General features: G+C 40.4%; 1 long non-coding RNA gene across 2 annotated transcripts in view; it reads right to left on the minus strand.

Moving 5' to 3' along the window:
• Positions 1 to 2803: 2803 nt before the first annotated feature.
• The window catches only part of LOC132659957 (uncharacterized), a 96888-nt gene continuing 84463 nt past the window's right edge, over positions 2804 to 15228 (minus strand). For both annotated transcript variants that reach the window (XR_009601050.1, XR_009601049.1), the window contains one exon: positions 2804 to 4387. This is a non-coding gene — a long non-coding RNA (uncharacterized LOC132659957). The remainder of the gene's footprint in view (positions 4388 to 15228) is intronic.

Genomic DNA, 15228 nt, shown 5'->3' on the forward strand with positions numbered 1-15228 from the left:
TGGGGAAGGCAGCCCAGAGCACGTGCTTTCTGTGGGCTAGCTTGCTCCCAAAGAAAGAGGAGAGAAAAAGGCATTGAGCTAAGGATGTCCATTTCCTCCATCAGGTGAAGTCGCTTCTCCTCTGGGAAGACTACATGAGAGGAAGAGAGAGAGCCCAGGCCTGGTTCAGAAATAGGCTTCACACCACACAGAAGGAAAAGTCAGGAGTGGAAAAAGAATTCTCCCCTCTCTGTAAAGCATGGAGGCCCAGAGGGAACATGTGACCTTTCAGGATTATATAGCAAGTTGGTAGCAGTGTTAGGGCTAAAAGCCAGAGCTGTTTTATTTACTTGTGTTTTAAAAAACAATAGAGCAAAAACAGAAAAAGAGATTACCTTCTGATTTATTTGCATTACACCTGAAAAAGTTGAGGGTTGGGCTTGTTTCATAGACTACAAATTTAGCATAAAACTATTGGTCACTTATGTGGCTTAAGTGTAGGGTCCAGATCACAGAAAATAGTGTATCTGTTCTTCAAGACTTTCTGGAGGTTCATATTCAACTCTATGAACCCCATTTAGGAAGACTGATAATATAGGAAGTACAGAGAGAGATAATCAGGACAATAAGAAGCTGAAACAGAACTGGAATTTGAAGAGTTCTCATTAGAAGAGGAAGGGGACTTGCTTCCATAGAGCTCCAGAAGAAAGAGTTGAGAGAAGTGAGAGAAGTCAGATGGAGGCAATTCTAAGTTAACAGAAGGAAGAACCTTCTAACATATGCAGACACATACACACACACACACTCTCCTAGCAGTGAGTCAGATGCAAATTTGATCATGTCACCCCCTTGAAAAACCCACTGATGGTTTCCTAGTGCTCCTAGATAATGTCCACATTCTTCAGGAGAGTTCACAAGCCCTTTGTGGACAGCCCATTCGTTGATGTCCAGCTCCAGCTTGAATGCTCTCCCTGTCAGGACACTCGGGACCAGGTGTCCACCCCAAACTACAGTCATATCTAACCTCATTAAATACATATTATGGACTTTGCATATTGGAATTACTCCTTTACGATGAGCCACAGCTATAATTAACAGAGAATGAGAAAAGGAAATTGGGTTAATATCTCGTGGGATATTTAGTTCTTGTAACTGTGAGAACTAAAATAAGGAACTACCCCAGTGATTCAGACTAACCCTTCTTAGGTGTACACAAAAGCTCAGCTAAATCTGCTTACACTAGGTCCTTTCAAAGAATTCAATGCATGAGGACAGAGATGAGAAAAATTCAAGCTCCCCTTTGCCAGGATGTTGCCAACAGTGAGAGCCCCCATTTAGAATTCACTGCTTTTAAAAATGCAACTTTTGCATTTTAAAACTGTGTACCTCTGATGGAAGATTGAAGCCAGACTTTAAGCCTACTTCAGCTAGAAGTGGGGAGAGGTAATCATAAATGAATAGAAGGAATAGCTCAGAGCTGATTTTGGCCTTGAAGAGAACAAGATGAGCCCTTTGCCCATTTAACTTCTCTGTGCAACCTGTTATTTCATTCTTTACTTGCTGGCCTAGTAGTGGGAGACACATCCATTGTTATTAAATGTATATCTGCTCTCCTTTATCCCGGAACATGCTGCCAGAAATGACATGTGAGAAGCAGTTTGGAGGCAAATTAGTGCCACACTTCAAGGCCTCTGCCTTGGGACATTCAGCAGTCTCCGCTTTCTCTGTCCAGGTGTCTCAACACCGAGAGCATGTACTCTTGTTCCCTTACAGCATCTATAAGAATTTTGTGCCTGGGAATAGTTTTGTTGTATTTTAACATAACATACCGCATCAGACTTGTCCGCAAAACTGGAAAAAGTGAGAACATGAAGGAAGATTGAATACACAATTGAAGAAAGAAATGATTAATGGAGCAAGATTTTGGAAGAGGTGGGAGGGGTCTAACAAATGTCCATTTATCTAAAAAGTCATTTTAAGACTGAATTCTAGAGGTCGGCTACAAAAGCTCAGAGCTCTCTAAACTTGGAAACTACTCAGCCTGACAACTCCTCTAACTGCTTATTTTTGTTTCTTATCAAAGTATTATAGTAAAATAATAATAATTCAAAAAACTTGCCATTTAGCTCAGAATACATTCATTCATAATACAAATTTAAACTATATAGACTTCATGGCAGTTAAGCTGTTTGAGTTCCTAAGGCTTGAAGTGACTCATAGATTAAGAATCACATTTATAAATGTAGTTTTCTGAATGCTCGCTTATGTAACATCACAAGCAAGATATAAATAAACAATGTAATATTCAGTCATAGCCAATAAGTAATTACCTGGACACAACTAGTGTCAAGGCTCAATGCTATAAAGAAAAAAAATGTGGAGAAGTGGCTGTCAAATTAATGGTGAAAGTACAGGAAGCTGAGCTCTGTGACCATCAGAATCTTAAGATTCATTGTCTCATTTTAATATTTTCCAAACCAATTAAATGACCCAACTGTGGGAAAATGTGACATTTACCAGACATCTGAGAATGGTTAATTTGGTATATGTGTCTTAGTACTTTTTTTTTAAACTTAGTATTATGGAACATTTTAAATATATGCAAAAAAGAAGATAATATAATGAAACTTCATGTATCCATCACCCATTCTCCCTGAAAATAATTTTGAAGCAAAGCTCAGATGCCATTTTATTTCCTGTGTGTGTATGTATTACAATTTGAACTATTATTATCAGTGCTCATCTCCTGGGATTGAATTATTTATCAGTCACCAAAGATATAACAACCACAAGTTTCTCGATAAATATTTGTGGATACAATGAATAAAAGGCTAATATTTATTGAGTACTTACTGCATGCCAGGCCCTGTTCTAAATTTTTACATGCTCTCTTTCATCTAATTTTTATAACAACCCTAAGTCATAAACATCTTCACATTGGAGATTGAGGGACTTCCCCAAAGATAAATACAAATTCAATGAAAAAGAAATCAAACAAAATCATATTGCGAATATAGAATAAAAGTAAAGCAAGAATGACACTTGATATTTTAATAAGGTTCAGAATCCAGGCCTTTGAGAATGAAAGTTCAGTTCAGTTCAGTTCAGTTGCTCAGTCGTGTCCGACTCTTTGCGACCCCATGAATCGAAGCATGCCAGGCCTCCCTGTCCATCACCATCTCCTGGAGTTCACTCAGACTCACGTCCATCGAGTCAGTGATGCCATCTAGCCATCTCATCCTGGGTCGTCCCCTTCTCCTCCTGCCCCCAATCCCTCCCAGCATCAGAGTTTTTTCCAATGAATCAACTCTTCTCATGAGGTGGCCAAAGTACTGGAGTTTCAGCTTTAGCATCATTCCTTCCAAAGAAATCCTAGGGTTGATCTCCTTCAGAATGGACTGGTTGGATCTCCTTGCAGTCCAAGGGACTCTCAAGAGTCTTCTCCAGCATGGCAAAATGTTAAAAACTGGTGAATCTGGGTAGAGGTATTTGGGAGCTCTTTATAGCATTATTGAAATTTTATGTTGTAAGTTATTTCAAAATACAAAGTTAAAAATGCAGACGTCCCTGGTGGTCCAATGGTTAAGATGCCATGCTTCCAATACACGGGGCCTAGTTTTGATCTCTGGCCAGGGAACTAGATCTCACATGCTGCTAAGACCGGGTGCAGCCAAATAAACAGGTTTTTTTTTTTTAAGTTAAAAATTTGAAGTAGGCCCATTTTTTCTCAACTAGCAAAGTTCAAGGAAGAAGCTGGCTGACAATTTTGCATAATGGGCCAGGATTTCTCTTATGTTGGGTCCCTCTGAAATGAGAACCCAAGTCAGGCATAGGTTTAGGTCAGCTTTGTGGATGGTTGGGAGGAGGGTCATCTCAGGAAGCAGAAAGCGAGGGGATGGGTAAAGCGACACAAGGAAGAAGAAAAAGACAACACAAGAACACATTATCAGTCAATCTCTCCCTGTAGCACCTGAGACTCAATCCTCCTGGGGACCAGTGGTGGCCAGTCTCCAGGGTGGCCCCCAGGGATCCTTGCCTCCTTAGAATCACACCTTTGTGCAGTGTCCTTCCACACTGCACCAGGATTGGTCGGTGTGACCAACAGCATACAGAAGAAGACATATTATGTCATTTTTGAGATTAGATCATAAAAAAGACTGGCTCTCATTTTGGGCACTGGCCCGCTCTCTTTTAGACCACTCACTCTGGGGGAAGCTATATGGTGAGAAGCCCTGGGCAGGGGTCCACATGGTGAGGGGAATCCTTCTGCCAACAGCCATGTGAGATAGAAGTGAGTCCTTCAGACCCAGTCATGCCTCAGAAAACTACAGTTTTGGTTGACACATGGCTCCTCTGGTGAGAAACTCCAAGTCAGAACCATCTGGCTAAGCTGCTTCCTGATTCCTACCTGTAGAAACAGAAACAAGAAATTTTTGTTATTCTAAGCCCCTGAGTTGGAAGTCATCTGTCACACAGATAACTAATACAGGACCCTTTGAGGAACTGTGTTAACACACCTCAGAAACCTTCCACCAGAGACTGGGAAGCTGAGGCAATTATCCACAAAACACTGGTTCCAGAGTGGGCACTGCAGGTGGGATGCTGTCAACATGCCAAAGTAAACACAGAAGAAATCATAGTTGGGCTGAAAGTACATGAGGCCGGCATACCGGTAAGTGAAGTGAAGTCGCCCAGTCGTGTCCGACTCTTTGAGACCCCATAAACTGCAGCCTACCAGGCTCCATCCATGGGATTTTCCAGGCAAGAATACTGGAGTGGGTTGCCATTGCCTTCTCCAGGGGATCTTCCTGACCCAGGGATCGAACCCAGGTCTCCTGCATTGCAGGCAGACACTTTACCATCTGAGCCACCAGGGAAGGTAAACACCTGCTAAAGGACTTCAGGAGGACACCACCTTGAACTTTTCTAGGGCAAGATACAGGTTTGATGCAACATGAAGCTCTCCTCAGGAGACTTCTCTTTATTCCCTGTGTTAGTCTCAGCTTATCTCACAGAAGCATTAACCTAGCCAGAACTGGAATTTTTAAGACTTCGTTTTTCTGATTAAAAAAGTAATCTCTGTGATTAAAATATATTTGAAGATATAAAAATACCCAAAGAAGAAAATTTTAAAACATCAAAACAATTGCACCATTCACAGACTACCACTGTTAAATTTTGAAGCCATTTAGCATGCTGTAAAAATTCATATATATTTTATTGAAATCATTTTAGTTATAGTTTACAGATGCTTTAACCACTAAAAAATATACTAAGAGCAATTTTTAACATGAAGCAATAACTAAATCATAAACACATCACTGGGCTTCCCTGGTGGCTCAGACAGTAAAGAATCCACCTGCAATGTGGGAGACCTGGGTTCGATCCCTGGGTATGGAAGATCCCCTGGAGGAGGGCATGGCAACCCACTCCAGTATTCTTGCCTGGAGAACCCCCATGGACAGAGGAACCTGGTGGGCTACAGTCCGTGCGGGTTGCAAAGAGTCAGATACGACTGAGGGACTAAACACACACAAACACATCATTCATGAAAAATAATAAACGTTTATCAGGTTTCCAAATCTGATTTCAATTTCAATTATGTTTTCTGAAATGAGGAAGTTCTGAGCAAGTTAGGATGTGGCATCACTTATTTAAGCAACGCTAATAAATCCCATACCCTCACCATGACTGAGGCACTGCTGAGTGCAGGCTGAAATAAACTTCTAGTTGTGTTTTTCAATCTCTGTTAGGATTTTCTTTTATTAAAACTAAGAATGAGCTGAGCCAGTGGGTCAGCGTTCCCTCTTCAGGGGCTGAGCCATGAGTCTGGCGTTGTACTCATTCCACACCCACTGTTTGATCAAATGCTCCCTAATAGCCTCTTCTGTGGGGGTAGGCACATGCCAGCCCCAAAGCAGTTTTCCTGAATTCAGTGCTGGCTTCTGCTAGGAACAGGTTTTGGGGAATAAAAATGCATTCTGCTCCTTCACTAATCTAAAAGAGAGAATGAATACAGAAAGGTTTAGTTGTTTAATACACAAAAGAAATATGGTTTAGGATCTAACATAGATTAACAAAGAGTTCATGTGCCCCTCTCAACCCTCAAGGACCTAATCAATCAACTACGTGCTACGTGTGCTACGTGTATGAGGAGCTGCTGACTTGTCTACCTAATCTGGGAAGCAGGATGGCAACTGTAAAGCTCATTTGGACCCATCTGGTCCTGACATCGAAAAAGCAAGAGAGTTCCAGAAAAACATCTATTTCTGCCTTATCGACTATGCCAAAGCCTTTGACTGTGTGGATCACAATCAACTGTCGGAAATTCTGAAAGAGATGGGAATACCAGACCACCTGACCTGCCTCTTGAGAAACCTATATGCAGGTCAGGAAGCAACAGTTAGACCTGGACATGGAACAACAGACTGGTTCCAAATAGGGAAACGAGTACGTCAAGGCTGTATATTGTCCCCCTGCTTATTTAACTTATATGCAGAGTACATGATGAGAAACACTGGGCTGGAAGAAGCACAAGCTGGAATCAGGATTGCCGGGAGAAATATCAATAACCTCAGATATGCAGATGACACCACCCTTATGGCAGAAAGTGAAGAGGAACTCAAAAGCCTCTTGATGAAAGTGAAAGAGGAGAGTGAAAAAGTTGGCTTAAAGATCAACATTCAGAAAACAAAGACCATGGCATCTGGTCCCATCACTTCATGGGAAATAGAAGGGGAAACAGTGGAAACAGTGTCAGACTTTATTTTTCTGGGCTCCAAAATCACTGCAGATGGTGATTGCAGCCATGAAATTAAAAGACGCTTACTCCTTGGAAGGAAAGTTATGACCAACCTAGATAGCATATTGAAAAGCAGAGACGTTACTTTGTCAACAAAGGTCTGTCTCGTCAAGGCTATGGTTTTCCCAGTGGTCATGTATGGATGCGAGAGTTGGACTGTGAAGAAAGCTGAGCACCAAAGAATTGATGCTTTTGAACTGTGGTGTTGGAGAAGACCCTTGAGAGTCCCTTGGACTGCAAAGAGATCCAACCAGTCCATTCTGAAGGAGATCAGCCCTGGAATTTCTTTGGAGGGAATGATGCTGAAGCTGAAGCTCCAGTACTTTGGCCACCTCATGTGAAGAGTTGACTCATTAGAAAAGACTCTGATGCTGGGAGGGATTGGAGGCAGGAGGAGAAAGGGACGACAGAGGATGAGATGGCTGGATGGCATCACTGACTTGATGGACGTGAGTCTGAGTGAACTCCGGGAGTTGGTGATGGACAGGGAGGCCTGGCGTGCTGCGATTCATGGGGTCGCAAAGAGTCGGACACGACTGAGCGACTAAACTGAACTGAGTCCTGACATCTATCTTATCAATACCTTAAGCAATTATGCATAAGGAATATAAAAGGGTTAGTTAAGAAAATATACACTCCTATGGAACAAGACATACACAGTTTGTATATAAGACAGGTAGTTATATCACAGTTTGTAGGTGGCATGGAGTGTGGGTCTGATGTTAACCATTATTCTTCCCTCAGTAGGACATAGTGTTCTGTGCCTCTGTTCCGGTCCTAGTCCAGATCTTTCTCTTCTTCTATTGAGTCAGATTCTACTCCTCTGCTCTTGATTACACTTCTATGTTCTATGCATACTTCTACATTCTAGATGCGTCCCTATGTGCCAGAGATAGAGTTGTGAATAAGAGACTGATCACTTTCTCATATTGGGCTTCAATCTCTCTGCAATTATTCAAAAATTTTGTCACAAAGTTCAGCAGGGTTATTTCTTTCAGTTTTGCGGGTTTTGCTCTTTTTAAAATTGCTATTGCCGAATGCCAATGTATCAGAAATTAGGGCCACTTAAATACTTTCTGTAGTCGAATGGGAGTGAAACTGGACTTCCCTGGTGGCTCAGATGGTAAAGTGCCTGCCTGCAATGCAGGAGACCCGGGTTCTATCCCTGAGTTGGGAAGATCCCCTGGAGAAAGAAATGGCAACCCACTCCAGTACTGTTGCCTGGAAAATCCCATGGACAGAGGAGCCTGGTAGGCTACAGTCCATGGGGTCATAAAGAGTTGGACACAACTGAGAGACTTCACTTTCACTTTCAAATACTTTATGTAGTAGGGTGGGAATGAAAGTGGAATCCCCTAAGATTTTAAAAGAGGATAAGAGATTTCCTAGGTTGGATATGCCAGGAATGCAATCTTATTACTTAAGTGCCTTTTCTTCTAGAGTCATGCTTCTGTTCCAATACAAATGCTTCCATGCAACTGCCTGTTCTGGACAACAGAGACTGGTCTCATAGTGAACAGCTCTTCAGGCTAACTCTGCCTGGATTCTACAGGCAAAGCACTGGTTATGAGTTGCAAAACTTCCTTGAATACTCTTATTTTATACTGTTTGAAATCTTTTGTGAATCTCAAAAATTAGAAAAAAGTTCAAGAGTCTAAGTACTCTTAGGAGAATCTATAAGGTTTTCATTAATACAAGATAAACTCTGAATGTATATAACATGGAAAATAGCAGATCAAAGAAAGGTTCAGTTCAGTTCAGTCACTCGGTCATGTCTGACTCTTTGCGACCCCATGAACCACAGCACGCCAGGCCTCCCTGTCCATCACCAACTCCTGGAGTCCATGCAAACCCATGTCCATTGAGTCAGTGATGACATCCAGCCATCTCATCGTCTGTTGTCCCCTTCTCCTCCTGCCCTCAATCTTTCCCAGCATCAGAATCTTCTCAAATGAGTTAGCTCTTCGCATCAGGTGGCCAAAGTATTGAGTTTCAGCTTCAGCATCAGTCCTTCCAATGAACACCCAGGACTGATCTCCTTTAGGATGGACTGGTTGGATCTCCTTGCAGTCCAAGCGACTCTCAAGAATCTTCTCCAACACCACAGCTCAAAAGCATCAATTCTTTGGCGCTCAGCTTTCTTTATAGTCCAACTCTCATATCCACACATGACTACTGGAAAAACCATAGCCTTGACTAGATGGATCTTTGTTGACAAAGTAATGCCTCTGCTTTTTAATATGCTATCTAGGTTGGTCATAACTTTCCTTCCAAGGAGTAAGCGTCTTTTAATTTCATGGCTGCAGTCAGCATCTGCAGTGATTTTAGAGCCCCAAAAAATAAAGTCAGCCACTGTTTCTACTGTTTCCCATCTATTTCCCATGAAGTGATGGGACTGGATGCCATGATCTTCGTCTTCTGAATGTTGAGCTTTAAGCCAACTTTTTCACTCTCCTCTTTCACTTTCATCAAGAGGCTCTTTAGTTCTTCACTTTCTGCCATAAGGGTGGTGTCATCTGCATATCCAAGGTTATTGATATTTCTCCTGGCAGTCTTGATTCCAGCTTGTGCTTCTTCCAGTCCAGCATTTCTCATGATGTACTCTGCATAGAAGTTAAATAAGCAGGGTGACAATATACAGCCTTGACGTGCTCCTTTTCCTATTTGGAACCAGTCTGTTGTTCCATGTCCAGTTCTAACTGTTGCTTCCTGACCTGCATACAGGCTTCTCAAGAGGCAGGTCAGGTGATCTGTATTCCCATCTCTTTCAGAATTTCCCACAGTTGATTGTGATCCACACAGTCAAAGGCTTTGGCATAGTCAATAAAGCAGAAATAGATGTTTTCTGGAACTCTCTTGCTTTTTCCATGATCCAGCCGATGTTGGCAATTTGATCTCTGGTTCCTCTGCCTTTTCTAAAACCAGCTTGAACATCTGGAAGTTCAAGATTTATGTATTGCTGAAGCCTGGCTTAGAGAATTTTAAGCATCACTTTACTAGCATGACAAACCAGACAAAGACAACACACAAAAAAACTACAGGCTAATATCATTGATGAACATAGATGCAAAAATCCTCAACAAAATTTTAGCAAACAGAATTCAGCAACACATCAAAAAGCTCATACACCTTGATCAAGTTAGGTTTATTCCAGGAATGCAAGGATTCTTCAATACATGCAAATCAATCAATGTGATATACTATATTAACAAACTTAAAGATAAAAACCATATGATAATCTCAATAGATATAGAAAAAGCCTTTGACAAAATTCAATACCCATTTATGATTAAAACTCTTCAAAAAAATGGGCATAGAAAGAACCTACCTCAACCTAGTAAAGGCCATATATGATAAGCCTACAGCAAGCATGATTCTCAATGGTGAAAAACTGAAAGCATTCCCCCTAAGATCAGGAACAAGACAAGGGTGTCCACTTTCACCACTATTATTCAGCATAGTTCTGGAAGTCCTAGCTATAGGAATCAGAGAAGAAAAAGAAATAAAAGGAATCCAGATCAGAAAAGAAGTAAAGCTCTCACTGTTTGCAGATGACATGATACGGTGCATAGAAAACTGTAAAGATAGTATCAGAAAATTACTAGAGCTAATCAGTGAATTTATCAAGGTTTCAGGATACAAAATCAATGTACAGAAATCACCTGCATTTCTATATACTAACAATGAAATATCAGAAAGAAAAATTAAGGAATCAATCCCATTCACTATTGCAACAAAAAGAATTAAATATCTAGGAATAAATTTACCGCAGGAGTCAAAAGAACAGTAAACAGATAATTATAAGACACTAATGAAAGAAAGCAAAGATGACATAAACAGATGGAGAAATATTCCATGTTCTGGGTAGGAAGAATCAATATTGTGAAAATGACCATACTATCAAATGAAATTTACAGATTCAATGCAACCCCTATCAAATTACCAATGGCATTTTTCACAGGACTACAACAAAAAATTTCACAATTCATATGGAAACACAAAAGACCCAGAATAGACAAAACAGTCTTGAGAAAGAAGAATGGAGCTGGAGGAATCAACCTTCCTGACTTCAGATTATACTACAAAGCTACAGTCAAGACAGTATGGTACTAACACAAAAACAGAAATATAGACCAACAAAACAAGATAGAAAGCCCAGAAATAAACCCATGCACCTATGGGTACCTTATTTTTGACAAAAGAGAAAAGAATATACAATGGAGCAAAGACAGCCTCTTCAATAAATGGTGCTGGGAAAATGGGACAGCTACATATAAAAGAATGAAATTAGAACACTTCCTAACACCACACACAAAGATAAACTCAAAATGGGTGAAAGAGCTAAATGTAAGACCAGAAACTATAAAAGTCTTAGAGGAAAACATAGGCATAACACACGATGACATAAATCAAAGCAAGATCCTCTATGACCCACCTCCCAGAGTAATGGAAATAAAAACAAAAGTAAATAAGTGGGATCTAATTAAACTTAAAAGCTTTTGCACAGCAAAGGAAACTATATGCAAGGTGAAAAGACAACCCTCAGAATGGGAGAAAATAGCAAATGAAACAACTGACAAAGGATCAATTTCTAAAATATACAAGTAGCTTATACAACTCCATGCCAGAAAAACAAACAACCCAATCAAAAAGTGGGGGAAAGACCTAAACAGACATTTCTCCAAAGAAGACATACAGATAGCTAACAAACACAGGAAAAGATGCTCAACATTGCTCATTATTAGAGAAATGCAAATCAAAACCACAATGAGACATCACCTCACACAGATCAGAATGGCCATCATCAAAAAGTCTACAAACAATAAATGCTGGAGAAGGTGTGGAGAAAAGGGAATGCTCTTGCACTGTTGGTGGGAATGTAAATTGATACAGCCACTATGGAAGATGGTATGGAGATTCCTTAAAAAACTAGGAATAAAACCACCATGTGACCCAGCAATCCCACTCCTAGGCATATACCCTAAGGAAGCCAAAATTGAAAAAAACACATGTACCCATTGTTCATTGCAGCACAATTTAAATAACTAGAATATGGAAGAAACTTAGATGTCCATCGACAGATGAATGGATAAAGAAGTTGTGGTACATTTACACAATAGAATATTACACAGCCATAAAAAGGAACACATTTGAGTCAGTTCTGATGAGGTGGATGAACCTAGGATCTATTATACAGAGTGATGAGAGTCAGAAAGAGAAAGATAAATACTGTATTCTAATGCATATATATGGAATCTAGAATAATGGTACTAAAATTTATTTATAGGGCAGCAATGGAGAAACAGACATAGAGAATAGAGTTATGGACATGGGGAGAGGGGAGGAGAGGGTGACATGTATGGAAAGAGTAACATGGAAACTTACATTACCATATGTAAAATAGATAGCCAACGGGAATTTGCTGTAGGGCTCAGGAAACTCAAACAGGGACCCTGTATCAATCTCTAAGGGTGGGATGGGGAGGGAGATGGGAGGGAGGTTCAAAAGGAAGGGATATATGTATACCTACGGCTGTTGATGTTGAGGTTTGACAGAAATCAACAAAACTCTGTAAAGCAATTATCCTTCAATTAAAAAATAAACTTAAAAAAAGAGAAGAGAATCAAAGGAGTTTATCTATTACTTTAAATCAAATAGTAGTTTAAAATAAGCAGAAATACCACAAATTCTTTGTGCTTTTACAATCACTCAAAAATAAAATCAAGAACAGAAATTAGGAGGACAATATTCAATGAAGTTGCTGTACAGATTACACATATTACAAGGCAAACCGACCTGTTATATAGGTCAAGCTCATTTTCTTTGATGAGCTATCATGATGCAGGATTTGCCTAGCCTGTGTAGGTCTGCCCAGCTGCTATGCTTTAAGCAGGATAGTCAGAGTAGAATTACTTCCAACTCATTAACATGATGGTTTTCAAACCAGACTGTGAATAAGAATCACCTGGAGAATCTGTGAAACCTGCAGATCCCTGAGCACTACCTGCTTCCGCCAGATTCTGATTGAGCAGGTCTGGGGTGAGGCCAAGGACTGTGTATTTTAGCCACACATTGGAAGGCGTGGGGGTGGGAGAGCTTCTGATGCTTGAAGTTCACAGAACATACTTTGAGATAAACTACACTGCAAATGATTAAGTAAAAACAGCCTCATGAAGCTTGAATGTCCAGATGCAGCTAATAAACAGTTGATTCTAACTGGGAGATTCTTTTTAACAACAGTTGCTCAGTCGTGTTTAATCACTCAGTCATCTTTTTTTTTAAACAACAAAAGGAAACTTTGTACCTTGTAATGTTTGTCCTTTGAACAGGATCTCCCCCCAGGCTGACCACGAGCCACAGGTCAGACTGGAAGTCCAAGAAGGCTGTGACTATGACATGAACTTGAAGAGACGCCCAGTAGCAGACGTGTTCCCCATTAACTCAAGTGGCAATTTTTTTCTCTGTTCACCCCAAATTCACAACAGATCATTTCAGAAAATTTAAATTAGCTTGGGGGTGCCTGCTGGTGCCCTCTGAAGGGTAACCAAAGGAGAGGGAGGAAAGAAGACAGACCTGGTAATGAATTTCAGAGGCAGAAGTGGATGCTTGGGGGTGGGGGGGGGTCTAACCTTCCAAAGTTACAGATGAAGAAACTGGTAGGAATAATAAATAAAAATATAAGCAACTTCTGAAAACCACTTTAGTGGGGTTTCCCTGGACTCTACTTCAAATGATAGTCTTACTCCTTTTAATTCCTACTTCCATACTACAATTATATATAAGGAACAAACCAGTTAGATGCATTTTTCTATTGCTTGAATAGCAAAATAAATTCTGACAAGCAGACAGCAGCCATTTGGGATCTGGCAGTCTGCCTTACAATTTTGTCATTTAAAATTTTTTAAGCTGACCTCTCTTTTTACATGTCTCCACTGGTCATGAATAACGACAGAGATGCAAATTTACTGAAATTTTACATCTTATGGGAATAAACCTGGTAAATCAATAAAACACTGACAAGTGCTCTCACATTTAAAGAAAAATCACTGATCATTTTGCCAATAAAATATAAACCTTGTTTTAGTTGGTTCTAGATTTTTATAGTGTATCTATCAGAGCAAAACAAAAACTGAAATAGTTCGTGGTGATTTGATAAATAATTAGCAATATTAATGATAGATTAATAAGAGTGTGACATGGGAAGAAGAGAAGCAGTCATTTTATATATCAGTGTCAGAGAGGACAAGAAAATGAAATCTGTGCCCTTTACTGCAACTGAATAAATAAGAGCACAATGAAAATGGCTTAAGTACCAGTCAAGTGAGAAATTCATTCCTAGTCTCAAGGTCAGGTGTTTCTTGTAAGCCACATCATACCCTTTTGTGAAATAAACCAAAGCATAAACAAATGCATGCCCTCACACACACATCCGTACACATACATACACTTTTCTCTCTCACTTTCCTATCATTTATTCAATTCATTCAACAAATATTTATCGAGTGCCTATCAAGTGCCTTGTGCAGCTGATAACCCAGACAGAAAAAGACAATGAGCATGAGAGCCAACAGATATACAAGATCATTTCAGAAAGCTGTAAGAGCTCTGAAAAGTTTGATGAAGACATGTGAGAGAGAAGGTTGGGAAGAGGTCATGTAGGGATAGGAAAGCCTTCCTAAAAAAGTGCTTCATAAACCTGAGCAATGAGAGGAAAGTGCCTGGGAAGTTCATCTGGGCAAACAGTGTAGTGGTTAGTCGGGAGACAGGAACAAGTTGCCACTGAGCACAGTGAATGAGCCAAGAGATTGGGGGATGATAAGAGCAAAGTCAGCAGAGGATACAGCTGCCAGATCGAGCTGAGCTTTAGGGATTATTCTGATACTGCATATGCAATAAGAACAAGAGCTTGGGTCTTCCAATTTATAGCTCAAGGTCCCTTTGTTCTCCCTCTAACACTGCTTCAGTGGGGAGGGAACATGGGAGGTAATAGCCACTCACCCAAACAGAACACAGGCCAGCCCAGCTCTTGAAGGCTTGGGAGAGATGACTATGTCCCATCTCTCATTCTGATTTCCTGAATGTGGTTCCCTCCTGGGATTTTCTTGCTTTGATTTCTATCACTTTCCTCTTGTTCAAGTCCCTGAAGTATGGTATTTCTCAAAACACTCCTGTCCTTGTCTGAGATGAACAAACATTTTTAAAGGAGAAATTTACTAAATGTGGAAGTGAAAAATGATTTTCAAAGGAGAAGTTTCTAAACACAAGATTCATTAATTCACATACTATCCAGCTTCAGTGGACTGGTGTGCATGCATGCTCAGTCACGCAGTTATGGCTGACTCCTTGCCACCCCATGGACTGTAGTGCACCGGGCTCCTCTGTCCATGGGATTTTCCAGGCAAGAATACTGGAGTGGGTTGCTATTTCCTATTCCAGGAGATCTTTCC

This window comes from Ovis aries, chromosome 6 (genome assembly GCF_016772045.2).
Source record: "Ovis aries strain OAR_USU_Benz2616 breed Rambouillet chromosome 6, ARS-UI_Ramb_v3.0, whole genome shotgun sequence".
Classification (NCBI taxonomy): domain Eukaryota; kingdom Metazoa; phylum Chordata; class Mammalia; order Artiodactyla; family Bovidae; genus Ovis; species Ovis aries.